The following is an 18,140-nucleotide window of genomic DNA, read 5'->3' on the forward strand; positions in this document are numbered from 1 at the left end:
TTTTTACTTCACACAGGGAGCCTTAATTCTCATAAATGGAGAAAAATAGAGTGGCACCACCTTCCAATTTTAAAAACAAGCTGTCGATTTTTGAAAAAGCTGACAACTGAGGAATAAAATCTTTAATGACTCAACTTCAAACATTCAATTTGGTAGTCAACCTAATTAAATCCTTCCACATAAGCCTATTTTTTTAATGCTAAAAATTTATATTGGAACCACTTGTTCCTTTGGACATGTGTCATGCTCTTGCTATGTCACCAAGGGTAAACATCAAGAAACTTCCCATGGCGACATAGCGACCATTGTTGATGTTCCTTGCATTAGATGGTAGAACTCATGTGATAATCTTGTTATGAATAGGGTGGGCCTATAAGATTTTCATTTAGTCACTATGTCACTAGCGGTAAAGTTCATGCAACTTCCCATAGTGACAAGGTGACCACCATCGATCTTGAAGAGATTTGATAGCGTGGATCAACAATACCCTTCTATTAATACACATCCTTAGTGGCATCTGACACTGACAAATTGATATGCTAACAAGGTTATTAATGGTGAGTAAATTCATAGCATCATCTTTAGGTTTGGTCTCACCATATTTCCTTTTTGTGGGTGGTCACTATGTCACTAGTGATAAAGTTAATGCAACTTCCCATAGCGACAAGGAGACCATCGTCAATCATAGGGAGATCTAATGATGTGCGTAATTCACCTTGAAATAATGTTTACTTATTAATTGGGTCCCATATGTAACCATTGCTCAGTCTTCATGTCGCTAGTAGTAAAAGGCATGTGATTTTTATACCGACATAGCAACCATTATTGATCTTGAAGAGATCTAAAAGTTAAAGATTATTTCGAGAACTTTCGGAAATGATGCAAAAAAACTTTAAAAGGTTCTTCAAAATATAAAGGAGGAAATTAAAATGACTTCTCCTACTCAAAATAATTTGAATACGCACATGACCCAAAAAAATTCTTAGGGCAACAATTTTGTGAAAGAAAAATTAGGGTTTTTCTAGGGTCAACAAGATTAAAAATGCCAAACCTTAATTTTCACAAAAAGAACCTAGGACATCAACTTTGAGATATTTTCAGATAGACATGAAGTGAAAACATGACCAATAGGTAGTATTGAAGATGAAGAGTAGATCAATCATGGAGGGGTAACAGAATTCAACCAATAAATAGTTTTAATCAAAGGTTGACCTAATAGTCATTAAAGACTTAACAATCTATGTAAGACCTTTAACAAAGTGACATTCTAGTGGAATGTTCCAAAGTCCTCTAACAAGGCCACTCCTAAGATGGTAATTAAATCCTCTAACCAAGTCACATTTAACAGTGTGTATTGTAACCTTTAATAGGGTTAGCTCCTAATAGGGCTTACTTCAAAAAAGTGAAAAATTGTTGACATGTTGCTAGTAGTTTTTCCCAAATTGGGTTTCCACATTAAATCCTATTGTCAACATTGTGTTGAATTTTTTATGGTGTTTTACATTTACATGTTTACATTTAGAAAAGTCTATTATATCAAGACATTAAACTACTAGTTAATATTGTTATTCAGATTAGAGTAGAGACCAAGTTACAACAAGATAAGTAAGACAAAAAAGTGTTTAAGTGTTTAAGTGTTTATTTGTTAAATGGGTACTAATGGACCTTGAGTAGTTGATTCACCCCCACCCCCTCAATTATTCTAAACATTCTAACATTTTGTTGCATGCAAAATATTTGCCATTAAATTTCCTTCTTACTTCTTTATGTGGTTCACATTTTTTAAGTATTTCTTTTAATTTCTTAGTTGCTTCCTTGTTCAAATCCCCTTGTTGATGTTCAGACTATTACATCACAAGATCTAGTTCCCCACAAACTTCAAATCTCTTAGATTATTCTCATTCATAATAACCAATACTAGTCATATCATAAGTAGGTCTTTCTACCATGATATTCTCATCAAATTTCTCATTATTGGAATACAACTTCTCAAGATGTTGTTTTTGTGTGTAAGATTTCCTTTCACAATAGTATTGTACCTCTAATTTTTTGTATATTGCAACTTTGTAGTCTCAAGTTTAGATGTCACCCTAGTAAGTTTGTATTTCAGATCTTCATTCTTATATCTCAAATTGAGTTGATTTTTCTTTTCATCTAGCACCAAAATCATCTTAAGGTTGGTGATCTCAAGTTTATGCTTCAGGATCACATTCTCCTTCTTAATCTTAGAATCTGTATCAATGTCCTTGGTCTAATTATTTGACTCATTCTTCTTAAAGTGAGAAAATTCAATCTATTCTTTCAATTTATGAATGGTATCTTTTACCACTTTTTATTTCTTGTTCAAAAATCTCTTAATTTTGTGATCACATCAAGTTCCTAAAGAGCTTCTTCTAGATTCTTTCGTAAGTGATATACATCCGTAGTGATCTTACTCAAGCTATTAGGCCTCATCTAAGTAACTGTGTTCTGATACCAATTGTTAGAAATGGGAAATACTGAGAGTGGGGGTAAATTAATATTCCATAAACATTTTCCCAACTAATAATATCTTTTACAACTTTATAACATATAGATGTGAATATACCACACAAATTACCACTTTCCTTAACTATGTCCTATTCTACCTATGCAAACCTATGACTGTTAAACCTTTAATATCTTCTTCCATACTACTCATAATTACTCATGTACATAGGTACAAAATCTTACACTCTATACTCCCTCCAAGTAACTTTTCATGTGCCAAAACTTTATCTGTGAAGTGTGCCAGCCAAAATAGTGTATGTGCCAACAAATATACTCTATGATACTTAGATAATTTTCTAAGTCTTTAACCCAAAAAATTATTTTCAGGATATGTTGACTTAATAGGGATGATATTTTTCCATTAATGACAACCTCAATGAATTTCCATACTCACCTCTTATCCAAATTTCTAACACATTCAATTAGTGATATTCTAGAGTTAGCTCATAGTTATTTTTGTTTACCAATAAGAGTCGAGAACAACTATGGAAATAAGTATTTTATACTACTTTTTTATGATTATTCTAGAATGATGATAGTGATTTTTTTTTAAATTGAAATCTAATGCTTTTCAAATTTTCAAATGGTATAAAGCTAGAGTGTATTAAGAAACTAGTAAATAATTTAAATGTCTAAGATCTAATAGAGGTGGTGAGTTTATGTTTGATAAATTGACTAACGTTTGTAATGAGAATAGAATTAAGAGACTACTATCTACACCAAGGACACCATAACAAAATGGGATTACAGAAAGAAGAAATAGACCAGTTACTAATTGTGATTTAACACGACTAATTGAAAAGAGAGTTGCACAACTATTCTAGAGAGAAGCCATAAGCACTACAATATATACTCTTAATTGAGTTCAATTGGAGAAAGGAACAAGCAAGATACCATATGACCTCTGGTATGGTCATACACAAAATGTAATTTGTTTCAAAATATTTGGAAGTAGGTTTTATATCCATAAACATAAAGGGAATGGGAAATTCTATTCTAAAGGTGATGAAGGCAGACTCCTAGGTTACTCTACTAAGGGAAAGGCTTGCAAATATTTGAATAATGCAACTAACATAATGATTGAAAGTGAAAATATTAGAGTTGATGAATTTATAGAGAAGAATGATGAGAAAATAAAAAAGAAACTTGATTATTACAAAAACTTTGTATATGTTATATCAAAAATTTAAAAACATATAATATCCAAGAAACAACAAAAAGATATTGAGTGTCAGCATGCATCATTTGAGTCACGTATTAAACAACCTGAGAAAAGTATGCACTAGAAAAGTATGTGAGAAGGAACCATTAACCTAAGCAAATAATTGGAAAAAAGAGTGTTGGAGTCATGAAAAAAAGTATGTTGAATTATAATACTTTTTTTATTTCTAAATTTAAGCAATTAATTGTGAAAGTTTCACTTAATAATGAAGATTAGATCAATGCTATGAATGAAGAGATATGCCATATTGAGAAAAAAAATACATGGACAATGGTGCCTAGACCTATGAACCAAGTGGATTTCTAGAAACAAACTAAATGAGAATGGAGAAGTTGTAAGGAATAAAGCTAAATTAGTTTGTAAAGGCTATGTTCAAGAAGAAGGTATTGATTATGGTTAGACCTTTTTACCTATAGTAAGATTAGAAGGAGTCACAACTCTATTGGCATATGCGAGTTATAATAAATTCAAGGTGTATAAAATTTATATTAGGTCTAAATTTCTTAATAGAATATTGGAAGAAGAGGTATGCATTTAACAACTTGATGGATCTATGGAGTCAAAATAGAGCCACCTAGTATGCAAAATGAACAAAGAACAATATGGATAGAAGTAAGAACAAAGAACATGGTATGAAATAATGCATTCATATTTGATCAAGATTGGATTTTTCATAAAAATTGAGAATAGAAACATGTGCTTGAAGAGTGAAATTGAAAATAAGGTACTCATTTCTGAAATATTTTTAGATGATATAGTATTTGGTGGTAATGATCTATTGTGCAAATCATTTGTTGATCAAATGAGTAAGGAGTTTGAAATGTCTATCTTTTGTGAGATTATTTTTTTCATTCATTTGCAAGTTCATCAAATAGAAGGTGGCATATATGTGACTCAGTCTAAGTAAATTAAAGATATTTTGAAGACATGTGGTATGTATGAGTCAATATCGTTTTGCATGCCTATGGTCACTAGATACAAGTTATCTAAGGTAGAAACTACTGCTAAAGTGAATGAGACACAATCTAGATTAATGATTGCCAAGTTATAATATGTTATAAACAATATACCTAATATTGTACATATATTTAGTATTGGTGAAAGGTTTTCCTCTAATTCAATAAAAACTCACATGATTGTACTTAAAAGGATATTTAGATACTTGAAAGGAATAGAAGAAAGAAGACAATGATTTTGAACTTAGAGTTTAGACTGATAGTAAGTGGGCTCAAAATATTGATGATAGAAAGAGTATAAGTGGTGGCAATTTTATTTTAGGAGAAAGAATAATTACATGGTTGAGAGAGAAACAAATTTTTATATCATAGTCTATAGTTGAAATTGAGTATGTTGTTATTATTGTTGTTAATTATTCAAACTTAGTTTGGATTAAGTAACTACTAGCAAAAATGCTAGAAGTTACCCAGCTTTTTACTATCTATTGTGAGAACACAAGTGAAATAATCATATCCAAGAATCATGTGATGCATGCAACAACTAAGAACACATCTATCAAGCATCACTACTTGAGGGAGAACGTACAATATAAGAAAGTAAGATTAGACCATGTGAGGTCTAAAGAGAAAATTGAAGGTATATTTACAAAGCCACTTCCTAGGGATATTTTTGAATATCTAAGAGGTGAGTTAGGGATCCTTAACCTATCCAAGATTCACTTAGAAAGGATGAATCTTACATCAATTCATGGATGATCTAATGTATCTTTATAGAGGCAATGCAAGAGTTAACTCTTTAGGTATTGTTTCCTATAGTTGTGAAAGAGATTGTAATGAATATGATGTACTAAGTACATACAAGGTACAAGGTATTACTACAAGGTTTTATAAGTTTCTCATTGAAACTTATATTTACCTTTGGCATTTCTATCAAAAGAAGAGAGGATCTGTAAGAAGGGAGAGAATCTATAAGAAGGGACTAGATGACTAAGTCAAAAGAAGAATAAAAAATAATGAAGAGATATTGTTAAAAAGTGAAGTACACCCAAAAGGGGAGAAGTTTCCAAAGTAGACACCAATCTAGAATTTTTGAACCTATTACATATAACTTGAATAAAGTCAATGAGCTAAAGAGATGTATTGTCAATACATACATTTAATTATCTTATGATCTAATGTTATGTAATGTAATATCCTATGCTTATGTGTTGTCATCAATACCAAAGGGGGAGATTGTTAACCTCAATTGATAATATTGTTAATGTTTGTTAAATGTTCATATAAGTTGTAATATTTCTATTGATGTCAAGCCTTAATTGGTTAGACATTATGCTAAGTCAGTAGAGTGTCATATGAATTGATTAATAAAGAGGATTTTATTGATGAAGAGTATTTGAAGAAAGTATGATGATATAAGTGTTGACAAGTGTATGGTATTCAATGGGCACTTGAATGAGTTAGACTTTGATGAGATAATATTTTTATTATTATTTTACATGATTTGATCAGGTGTTGGAATCATATATATGCAAGATAGTTTAGTTGGTGAATAAAGGAATGTAGTATAAACTAAGCTACTATAGTTATCATTGAGAACCTAATAAAGAAGTAGAATATTTGAGAAGCATAAAGGATAAGGATAGGGTTAGTTATGAGATCAATAGTTGGAGAATTTGGAAGAAGATCTTTATTTGAGATGATTTATGAATTTGAAATGGAGCACAAAGTACAAGGTGGAAGTATATTTCTTGAGCATCTAGATTCAATGAATTTGATAGATATCTATTATTGTAATTAAGGGAAAAAGCCTAGAATATTTTGGAACGATAAAAAAATTCTATTGGATGAACAAGATGTTTTCTATTGTTAATTAACATTGAAGAAACATTAAGGTGAACTAAGAAGAACAATATTCAAAAAAAGCCAAAGGAAGTGTTAAGTTGAAGTGTGAAGAGTGTGAATCAACTAAAATGGGATCAAAAGAAATATACTGAGCAAAGAAGAGATCTAAATATGCAAGGTACTACTAAAACCTAATAGATTATTTCACTATTATTTTCTTACCATTGTAGCAGAAAAATCTCTTAATTGAGTGGACTTAACAGTCCTTTTAAATCCTATATGGAAACATTCAATATATTTTTTTGTAATTCCTTTAGAGTAGGCCACTCTATTGAAATTTCAAGGAGTAATAAGTTCTAGATGAGTTTTGGTGTGAATCCTCTAAAAAGGTAACATTAAAAACTAATGATAACAATTCTTCAATTGTATATTATCATTGATGTTACACAGATGTTACACTCTAACCAAGCACTAGTAGTAGTAACCAAGCTCAAAAGACTCCAGTATCAGCTAAGAAGAAGTTCAATAATCAAGTGTAAACCGAGATAGGTCTATCACTCAAGGATTCCTATGTAAACTAAGTCAAGTTAGTTACCAAAATGGTTGAGTGTAAACCATACCAAGGAGCTCAATGGTAATTGAGTGACCTAGTTTTAGTGTTATCTAACCTGCAGCAGAAGCAAAATATGTTGCTATAGTAGTTAATTGTTCCAACTTAATATGGATCAAGAAACCATTGTTAAGAATAAAGGAATAAATCAAGGATCCAGTGGTTACCTATCGTGATAACACAACTGCAATCAATTTATCCAAAAATCTAGTAATGCACACCAAGACAAAACACATTGTAATCAAGTATCATTTTTTGAGAGAATTAGTTCAAGATAAAGAGGTAAGACTAGAATATGTTAACAAAAAGGAACAAGTTACTAACATATTTACCAAAATATTACCTAAGGATGCATTCTTGTATCTCAAAGGAAAGCTAGAGGTCATTCCCCTATTTGATGCTCACTAGAGTACAGATTAGTGATGCATCAACTTAACTACATTGAAGATCTATCAAGTTGATGTAAAGAAGTTAGAGCTTATTACATATGAATTAGTACATCAAGTACATTATAAATTCATTGTATAAAGTCTTTGGCATTTGATTTCAAAGAGGGAGAGAGTAAATATGTCATATCAAAAGAATTGAGGGAGATTTTCATGAATCAAAGGAAGAAATTTGTATATCAGAAAGAGGGAGAACTTGATTAGATGGAGTCTGAAGATAGGATGGTAGAGGGAGGATCTCAAAGGGAGTTATCATGGTTGAAGAATCAAAATCACACTAAGGATATTTTCTCCAAAGCTTTCTTTTAAAAATGACATGTTGTGTTGCAATCAATTCTAAAGAGGGAGATTGATGAGAAAGTTTGCAATGAAAAAGAAGTGATGCATGGAGATTCAATGAAAGAGAGAATTTCATTGACAATGACAAGAATACTATTTAAAAATCATTCAAATCTCTCTCCAAACTCTCTAAGAACCCCCTAACCTAAGCCTGGGCACCTCTACTTATACTTGCCAAAATAACTTACAAAAGATTCTAGACCTTTACATAAGTGAAGGTCAGCCTCATAATGGTTTGCATGCATCCCAATGAATGATACTTATATTAAATTCATGATTAAAATTAAAGATACAAGTAGGCTCTCACTAATAACCAATCATAGAAAAACTTATTCAAAGATAGAATTGAACATCAAAAAAACAATGAGCTCACTTGGGATATGAAGGAACTTGACAACAAAAGGAACTGAGCCAACATAGGAACACGACCAACACTAAAAAATAAACAAAGATGAGTAGAATAGAAAGGAAACCTAGGATTCTCTTACATCAAACAACAAAGGTTGAAAGAAATTATTTTCCTAAATTATTGAGATGTCTCAACCCAAGTTGAGTGTAACTCAAATTGAGAAATCCATGTAGCATATTTGACTAGTCTATTCTTCCACTTCACCAAATATTCATAGTAATATTTTCCTTTTGTGCTCATACCAACTCTTTGATCTAATATATGTTCAACCTCTTCAATCTGCTTCTTAGGATAATCATCTGGTACAAAAACTTCGTCATCTAACACATGATACATTGAATATAGGATATATATCCATGTCATTAGGTAACTCAACTTCATATGTATTACCACTATCGAATTTCCTCAAAATTTTACAAGGACCAAACTTCTTCATTTTTACCTTACTATATGTTTGAAGAGGAAATATATATTTCTTCAAATGAACCATCACCTCATCACCAAATTCAAGAATATGATGTCTTCTAGATTCATCAACATTCTCCTTATACTTTTGGTTATTGTGTTCCAACCTCAACTTTACTTCCACATGTAAAGACTTCATAGAATCAGAAAATACTTCCCTTTTAGCACTTCTCTTCTCATCACCAGCAATATCCCTTAAATCTAATATACCTCTAGGTTGCATTCCACTAACAATCTCAAAAGGTGTTTTCCTAGTATTCCTATTCACAAAATTATTATATGCAATCTCAACTTGTGCCAATACCATATATTAGTTACTTGACTAATCTCTAACTAAACATTGCAAAAAATTACTAGAGCTTCTATTTACAACCTATATCTATCCATCTATTTTTAGATGGAATATAAAACTAAACTACAACTTAGTACCCATCTTCTTCCACACAGTTCTCTAGAAATAAACAACAAACTTGTTGTCTTTGTCAGAGATAATACTTCTAGGTAATCTATTCAATCTAACAATATCTTTGAAAAATATCTCTCCAACATGCACTGCATCAAATATCTTCTTACATGGTATGAAATGTGCCATCTTAGAAATTCTATCCACAACAACAAATATAGAATCATAACCTCTTTTTTTCTTAGGTAATCCAAGAATAAAATCCATATTGATGTCACTCCAAGGTTTCTTGAGAACGAAAATAGGTGTATACAATCCACTATTCTGACTCAATCTTTTCGCAACTTGACAAATTCCACAACTCCTCACAAACTTCTAAACATCCTTATACATATGTGACTAGTACTACTTGTCCTTAAGAAAACTCAATGTCTCATCATTTCCAAAATGTCCAACCAATCCACCACAATTCTTTTCCTTAATAAAATTAACTCTTATAAAAATTCATAATTAAATTCCTTTGAACAACATACCTTCTCTAATGAAATACTCGTCGTACTTACTCATATGATCTGATAGGTTTTATTCTTTGCACTCTCCCCATGCCTCATAAAAATCAAGGTCAGTATCATACAACTCCTTCATCTCATCAAAGCCAAGAACTTCAACATTCCACTCAATCAATAAAAAAGGTCTTTTGCTCAATGCAAATGCAACTTAGTTAGTGACTCCACTTCTATGCTTTATCAAAAATGTGAAACTTTGCAAGTACTCAACCCACTTTATATGTCTCTAATTCAACTTATGTTGACTTCCCAAATACTATAAAATCTTGTTGGAATACAAACACACTAAGAGGGGGGGTGAATTAGTGGTTTAAAATACTATTAAAAACTTGAAACAATTACAAGTTATAAAAATTTAACACATGAGTAAGATAGTTAATGAATAACAAAGTGACATAATGTTTTAACATGGAAAACCCCTTAGGGTAAAAAACCACTTTGAATCTAAAACTTTATTGGCATCCTGGGAAAATCTTTTAGAGCTACAAATATGGGAAGCACCAAGACCCTATTTTAGAAACACCAATTTCAAGGAGCATCAATCCCTTACACTTGAAGCACCAACTTCATGAATACAAGGAGCACCAACTTCAAAAATGAAAAAGTGAGATATAAAATTAGAGGATCATCTCTGTTACAACATAAATCATGAATCACAAGTTCCAACTTCTTGTTGAAAACACAATGCAGGATATACTTCTATTCTCCTCAAAACATCCAATATCCAAATATTTTTTCTTTTCCCATTAAAAGATTTGATCAAATACTTATATGAATGAATAAAGAAGCAATATATAACCCTTCTTCTACCACTAATAAACTTCTGCAATGAAAGTCAAATCACAAATATGAAATAAGAAACATAAAGCATTACCCTCTTCTTTGTTGTTAAAAATCTGTCTACAAACTGTTCGATCTACAAGGAATTCCACACCAATTCTACAACTTCTATCAAAACCACCTATTAGATGATTTAGAGGAATGTCCTCTACTTATAAACCAAGAAAGTCAAAATTTTGGAGGTAGGTACCCCAAACTTCCATTTGACCAAAACTGCTCAAAACTACTAAAACTGTTATAACAATTTGGTAGTTGTTTTTGATAAATAGACATTTTCTCTTTCTCTATGTGGTGCCTACCCTAGTTTGCAGTTTGCTATGATATATTTTTGTATTTTACTTTGTGAGTCCTTGGTGTATTTTCTATTAATTAATTCTAACTAAAAGATTTAATTAATGACTTAATTAAATGGAAAATTAAGATGATATTTTAATATTTAATTTTATTTAATTAATTGAAAAATTAATTAAATAAAAAGAATTAAATAAAAGATGAAAATTATAAGTTCAAAGTTGGAACATGATAATATTTAAACTTAATAATAATATGTTTAGTGTTCATTTTAGAATAAATGTTAAATAATATTATTATTTAAGTTAATAAATATTTTATTAATTAAGTTTCAAAAAAAAAATTTTAAAGTGGAAAATAAATTAATTTATTAAAACTGTCATGAATTGCATTATAAGTGCATGAGATTTTTTTTAAAAATTAATAAAATTAATTTTTAAAAAAGGGGCAAGTAAATATCAAATAAAGTAATGTGAATTATTTTAATAATTATTCATCTAGGAGTATGTGCACCTCTTTTATGCATGAGTTGTCTATGACACTAGAGTTAGTGCACTAAATTAAGCACATGGTGTCTACAACCTTGTTATTCTTATTCTATTACCTAGAAGGTGGGATAAGGATTGCGCTGAGTTGTCAATGCTTATCTCTTAGTTCTTTCTAGACACATTCTAGATGCATCTTAGAGGCCTTTATATAGAGGCTCTCCTAGTGTATATGGACATCCTCATATGCTTCTACAAGCACTCCTAGTAGCTGGGGGTCGGTTCGTTTCTTGGAGGAGCTATGAATGTTGGAGGAGGAAAAGGGGATCGATTGAAGATAGATTTAGAGTATCTCGTTGCTCAAGGGATACACTTGGTGCACAAGCCATTCATATGATTGATCCCAGATTTCTCTTGAAAGCCACTCTAGGTATGAAATCCAATACTACCTTCCTTCACAAATCTTTCTTTCTATGTTCTTGCTATTTTAAAAATACGAACTTTTGCTTGGATGATCCATTTAGAATTTTTCAAATGATGAAAAGGAATTTACTGTTGTGTCTCATCTATCTTCGTATTCTCTAAGTTCAGATGTCTATCTTAAGAATGTCATTATGCTAATTATTTGAGAGTACATCAAATATCTGAAATCAAACTGACCACATCATGTGATTTTCAACTCAGTAGCTTGTTTTTGTGTCATTCGTGTTTTGATCCAGTTTCAGAGATGACACTATCACTTAGACCAAAATGCTTATGATTATAATCATGTTATCAAAGTTACAAGAAGACATTCTTAGGCTGCTCATAATTATGCGACAAAGATGCAGTTGATGTCTAGAAATGTCTTGCTGTGTGAGATATGTTTCATTCAACCTTCGATTCTCCTCTATATGGACTGCCAATATAGTCTTTGAGTAGTGGATAGAGTCACACATTAGTTTTATTATCCTCATGTCTACACTCGGTAGCTTTCTTCTCAGAATGTATGCACATAGAAGGGTTCTATTCTTGGACTCCATCTTTATTCCACCATGATTGTTCTTTGGAAACTTTCACATATCTTTTATCGGGCTTGAGAGACTTAGTCTCCATGCAGAGTGGTATCCCCATTACACAATGCGGAATCAAGTCACATTACCTGCTTATATTGGACTCTGATGTCATTTGAAGGATGAGTGGACTTTAAATTCATCCTAGAAGTATTGTCTTATGTGAATGATCATGGTGTCACGCTACATTAATCGAGTTCATAGGTACAGATTAGCAAGCTGTATATGGATATGGCCGACAGCGAATTGAATTCGCTTGCATTGCTTTGGTAAGTTTTAAAATGCCGGAGAGAAATGAAATACTTCTCTCCCTTTTCTATCAAGTTTATGGACACCTGTTTCTGGGAAGAAAGGCGATGGTAGAGCCTAGAGAAAAATCTCATTATTTTTACTTCTATTTTGTGCCGATTTTATATAAATCCGAGATGAGAAATGTCCACTTATCTCCTTATGATGCCAATCTTCCCACTAGAATTGTAAGCTCAAACAACAATCTCCGAAATGATGACAGTGCTCCTTTTAAAATGGTTTTCAACACAGTTTATAAAAAAAATGAAAATTATATAACATTCAATAATACAGATTTATTCAGATTCCAATTTTCAATGAAGTCACAATAGAGCATAATATGGAGATATATCTAAAGAATGACAAAAAATGACACTCTTCCAACACTACAAATAACTAAATCATATTATATCTATGACGAGAGGCATTCGCATGGGGTTTTGCACTGTGGTTGGCATAGAAGAGTCACTAAACTTTTTTGCGTTGGCAATGGTAGAACCTTTGACTGTTACCTTTCTTGCCTCCTATGCTGTGAGGTTAGTATAGCTCAGGGAACTTGAGCAGAAGCATTGGGAGTAGTTTGGAAAACATTTGTAGATTCCTTCATAACCCACCTGGACATTGTATAATGCTTCCAATTCCAATGACGCATGTTATAATTGTTTATAACCTCAACAGCCCATCTGTATATGAATATCATTCCTCCAACCCACCTGAGTCTTGAGCTGAGCCACTCCTTTACCTAAAATTTGAATTAGTATTTCATAGATTAATCAAATCTTCGGCCAGTTTTCAATAAAAACTACTGTACGAGACATTCCTCTGATGAATCATAATAGCACATATGAATCATTTACTCATAACAATTCAAATAGATTTTGGAACTAGTTTATTATTATTTTAAGTGAATTCTAAGATTGAATTTATAATTATCTAATAAGATTTTTATAATTATTCACTAGTATAATTAATGAAGAAGTGTTGTTATAATTTATAAGTAGTGATGCATTTAATATTAGCTAATTCTTAATAAATAAAATTATTGATGATTTTATTAATTATTTGTGACCAATATTTGTTGAGGTAGTAAGATAAGCATTTGGATATTTAATAATCATTAATTAAATTAATAAAAAAATTGTTTAAGTAAATTTAATTAATGATGTATATAATCATATGAATGTTGTGGATGCACTCTAGCATTATTCTTAGTATTATTGTCTAGATCGGAGTTACTTATTTTCTTCAATAAGTTAAATGAAAACCTTGCCCCTAGATTATTTTTGAAAATTATTTTAAACCTAGTAGGGTAAATGGACTCTTATCAAATATGGGAAAGGGTTAGAACTATTTTGAGTAAGATGTACCTCTTTAGATTTGGAAACTCATATTGAATTGAAAATTAGAACCTTGCTATGAATTCACATTGTGTTTCAAAATATAACCAAACCATGAAATTATATTTTACCTTTGAATGATTCGTTCTTGATGATGTCATGTTGTGACTTGTTTGACTTGTTCACTTTGGAGTCTTCGATCAGAATTATTGTGAGATACTTTTTCGGTTACCTATTGAGAACAGACGGATATTGCAGGTTATCGTTTAATGCTTTTCAATTGTTTGTAAAGAACTATTGCGGATGTTATGATTATCTTTTTTGGTGCTTTTCAGTTGCTCCTAAAGAATTGATGTCAATGTAGTGGATTATCTTTTGATGCTTTCTAGTCACTTGTATAGGACTAAGGTGCTTTTATATGATTCTTTGATTTGTGATTTCATGAGCGTACACCAGAGGTTTTGTGAGATTTCTTTTATAGTGTTTATGTGGATGGATTACATGATATGTCCTGTGATTCAAATTGAAAATTATATTTATGAGGTTTACTTTGTGGAGCATTTATGCACATTTGGGTGGAAGTACTATCTTATTGCCAGGTTACTTGTTAAGGGTCTGAGTTTGATTATTATGAATGTTGTGGTATGGGACACAACTATGTATTATGTTCTTAAGAGAGGTTTTCTAGGTACATGTCTTTGGGAGTGGCTTGCAGTAGGGGTCTGGGGCTCAAAGTGGTCAGTACCAAGGTAACCTATTGCAAGTTATGTAATAAGTGATAATCTAGTAATTAATAATTTTGGGGAAAACACACTAAAAAAAATAAGTTAGAGATATTTGATCTGCCCATGTCTTGAGTGCTTCTATTGACTAAGGATGGGAATGGGATGATTGCCTCATCTTCATGAGAGGGCTTTCTGGTTCCACATGTGTCACGTTGAGGGTCTAGGGTTCAGAGTAACCAGTCCAGGGTAACTCAATGCTTGAGGGTTCGGGGTCTATTGAGAGACTAGTCCAAGGTAACTCAAGCAGCCATGTGATGACACTCCCTATAATGTAGCCTAAGTCTCCTTTGTAGAGTTTGTGTGTACCTCTAGTGGTGTACTTATTGTTGAATGTGTTTATTGGGGTTATGTACTTTCATTGATGATGATTGGCAATTTGGGTTGATGTACTCTTGACATGTGGATTTTGACTTGAGCCTATCTCCTCTAGCACATTATTTGTTGGCTTTTACCTTCATTCTATTCTTGGATCATTATGATGGATGTTATATCTTATGCTTTATTTTGCATGATTAGATTTCCTATGTTGTAGCATGTTAGATTTCCTTTTGCATATGTTGTAGTATGTTTTAGGAGTGACATCCCTACTATGATAATGTCGATGATCTCTTCGGTGACTTGGGATGTTATGCATGGAGGGATGGCTAGGGCCCATGCTAGTCTAATGATGCTATTGATAGTTGGGAGGAACTGCACACTTAGATTAATTATGTTTTATGATAAATGATTGTTTTATCCTTAGTGATGAATGGATGTATCATGTATGTTATTAGTTTCATTTACTTGAATGTACTTGTATCATGGATTTAATAAGGTTGATGAATCATTATCTTTGCATTTTTATATCCTTTTGAGTTGTTCATACCATGTGAAATGTTCAGTAGATGATTGAGCATTTAGAATTGATTTGCCAAGATGCATTCAAAACAAATGAATATTATCGACTTTGGACTTTCTATAATTTATATGGATGTAGTGGTTGTTAGACTTAGTTTCAATTTAATTTAAGTGTGACTCAACGTCCAAGGATCCTTAAGGAATGTAACCTGTTATGTATGCTTTAGTTGAACGTATGTTATTGCTTCCGCTACTACATGTTTGATATGAATGGTTTATCTTTCATGTTTCAAAAAAAAAATTGTTTGGCAAACTTAGTAGAAATTTAGGTTAATTCTTTTGGGTCCCTTGGTGGGGTGTTACATTGTACATGTGTTATGCAAAAAATAACAAAGAATCATTTTAGCTAACTCCAAGATCTTTCCAAAAATGTATGATAGTTGAGGTCTATCTGATAAAAAAGCTTTTCAACCTTCTAATAGACCAAAACTATTTTTTTTATATATGTTTCCAAAACCAATGTGAACATTAAGTGTTAATTGTATAATACTTAAGTATTTGTCTTAAATATGTTTTGAAAAATATTTAAGGACATAAAATAAGATAATTACATGATGTTAGCCATACCATATGCTCATTATTGACATCAATGACAACAATCAAAAACCAAATACCAAGGGTTCAACTGTTAGATTGGGTTTGTCGTTGCACCGAAAGATCGATCTATCAATGCCTGATACAACCACTCAACTTATAGTACACAAGAGGTGGTTAATCCCTTGTCACAAATCCTAAGGGGAGTGCTAAACACATTTCCAAAAATCTCCCCCTCAGCATTACCCAAGGGTCTAATGATTTGAACTTGTGACCAAGCTCTGATACCACTTGTTAGAGTGGGGTTGTCATTGCACCAAAAGACTGATCTGTCAATGCTTGATAAAACACTTAACTTATAGTACATAAGAGGTGGTTAAGCCCTTTTCATGAATCCCAAGGGGAGTATTGAACACATTTCCAACATCAACATAATCCCTTTTGGCATTGATTTCAATACCAACTTCCACCTATATATCCATGTGTACTTGTATATCTTGTATCTGTACCTATATACTTGCATATCCATGTGTACCTATACCTATATATCAATCATGTAGACATCTTCTTCATTTTTTTCCACCTTTGACATCAATGAAAAAAGAGATATACCAAGGTTTTATTGTAACAAAAAGCTAAGCAAAATATGCTCCATCTGAAACCTATCACTCATTTATGAACTTATGCAAGAGAAAAGAGGGATAAAACCCCCAATCTTTTTCTTAACCCTTCAAATGTGGCTCTTAAGAGAGGTTTTGTGAATATGTCAACAAGCTGATCTGAAGAAGTAACAAATTCTAATTCAACATTACCATTCAAGATATGTTCCATTATGAAATAAAAATGAAAAACAATGTGCTTGTTGTGTGAATGCAATACTAGATTCTTAGAGGTAATGATTGCACTCTGATTATCACAATAGATAGGAACTGGTTTAGACATGATTACTTTCATATTTGGTAAAGTTTGAACCATCTAAAGAACCTATTGACAATAAGAACATGTGGCTATATATTCAGCCTCTATAGTAGAAAGTGTAGTGGATTCTTCCTTCTTACTATGCCAACACACTAGCTTGTTACTCAAGAAAAATGCTTCCCTTGAAGTATTTTTTCATTTATCTAGACAACCTACTCAATCTGAGTTAGTATAAGCAATAAATCTGAAATCATCATGTTTAGGATACCAAATCCCATAATCCAAAGTACCCTGAATATATCTAAAAATTCTTTTAAGTACCATAACATGAGATTCTGTAAGTGAAGATTGAAATCTTGCAACCAAACATACAACATGCATGATATCGAGCCTTGAAGCTATGAGATATAGTAAATTACCAATCATGGATCTATAAGTAATTCAATCAACATTAGGAGAATCATCATTTTTAGTAAGTTTACATCCTATTATCATTGGTGTTCCCATAGGCTTACAATCTTCCATATGAAATTTCTTTAACATTTCTTTTGCATACTTAGTTTGGGATAAGAATATACCATTTTCCAATTGAGAAATTTGTAACCCAAGACAATAGGATAATTCCCCAAGCATGGACATTTCAAATATAGATTGCATAAGCTTTTAAAAACCTTGACTTAAAGCATCATCATTGGATCCAAATACTATATCATCAACATAAACAAGAACAATGAGAACATCATCACATGTACCATATATGTACAAATTGCTATCAACACCACCTCTTCTAAAGCCATTTTTTATAAGATATTGATCCAACCTAGAATACCAAGCCCTTCAAGCTTGTTTCAAACCATAAAGAGCCTTTTTTAACCTGTAGACATGATTAGGATAGTCTTTGTTTTCATATCCTTTAGGTTGATCCA

This window comes from Cupressus sempervirens, chromosome 10 (genome assembly GCF_028749045.1).
Source record: "Cupressus sempervirens isolate cs-2001-9-10 chromosome 10, ASM2874904v1, whole genome shotgun sequence".
Classification (NCBI taxonomy): Eukaryota; Viridiplantae; Streptophyta; class Pinopsida; order Cupressales; family Cupressaceae; genus Cupressus; species Cupressus sempervirens.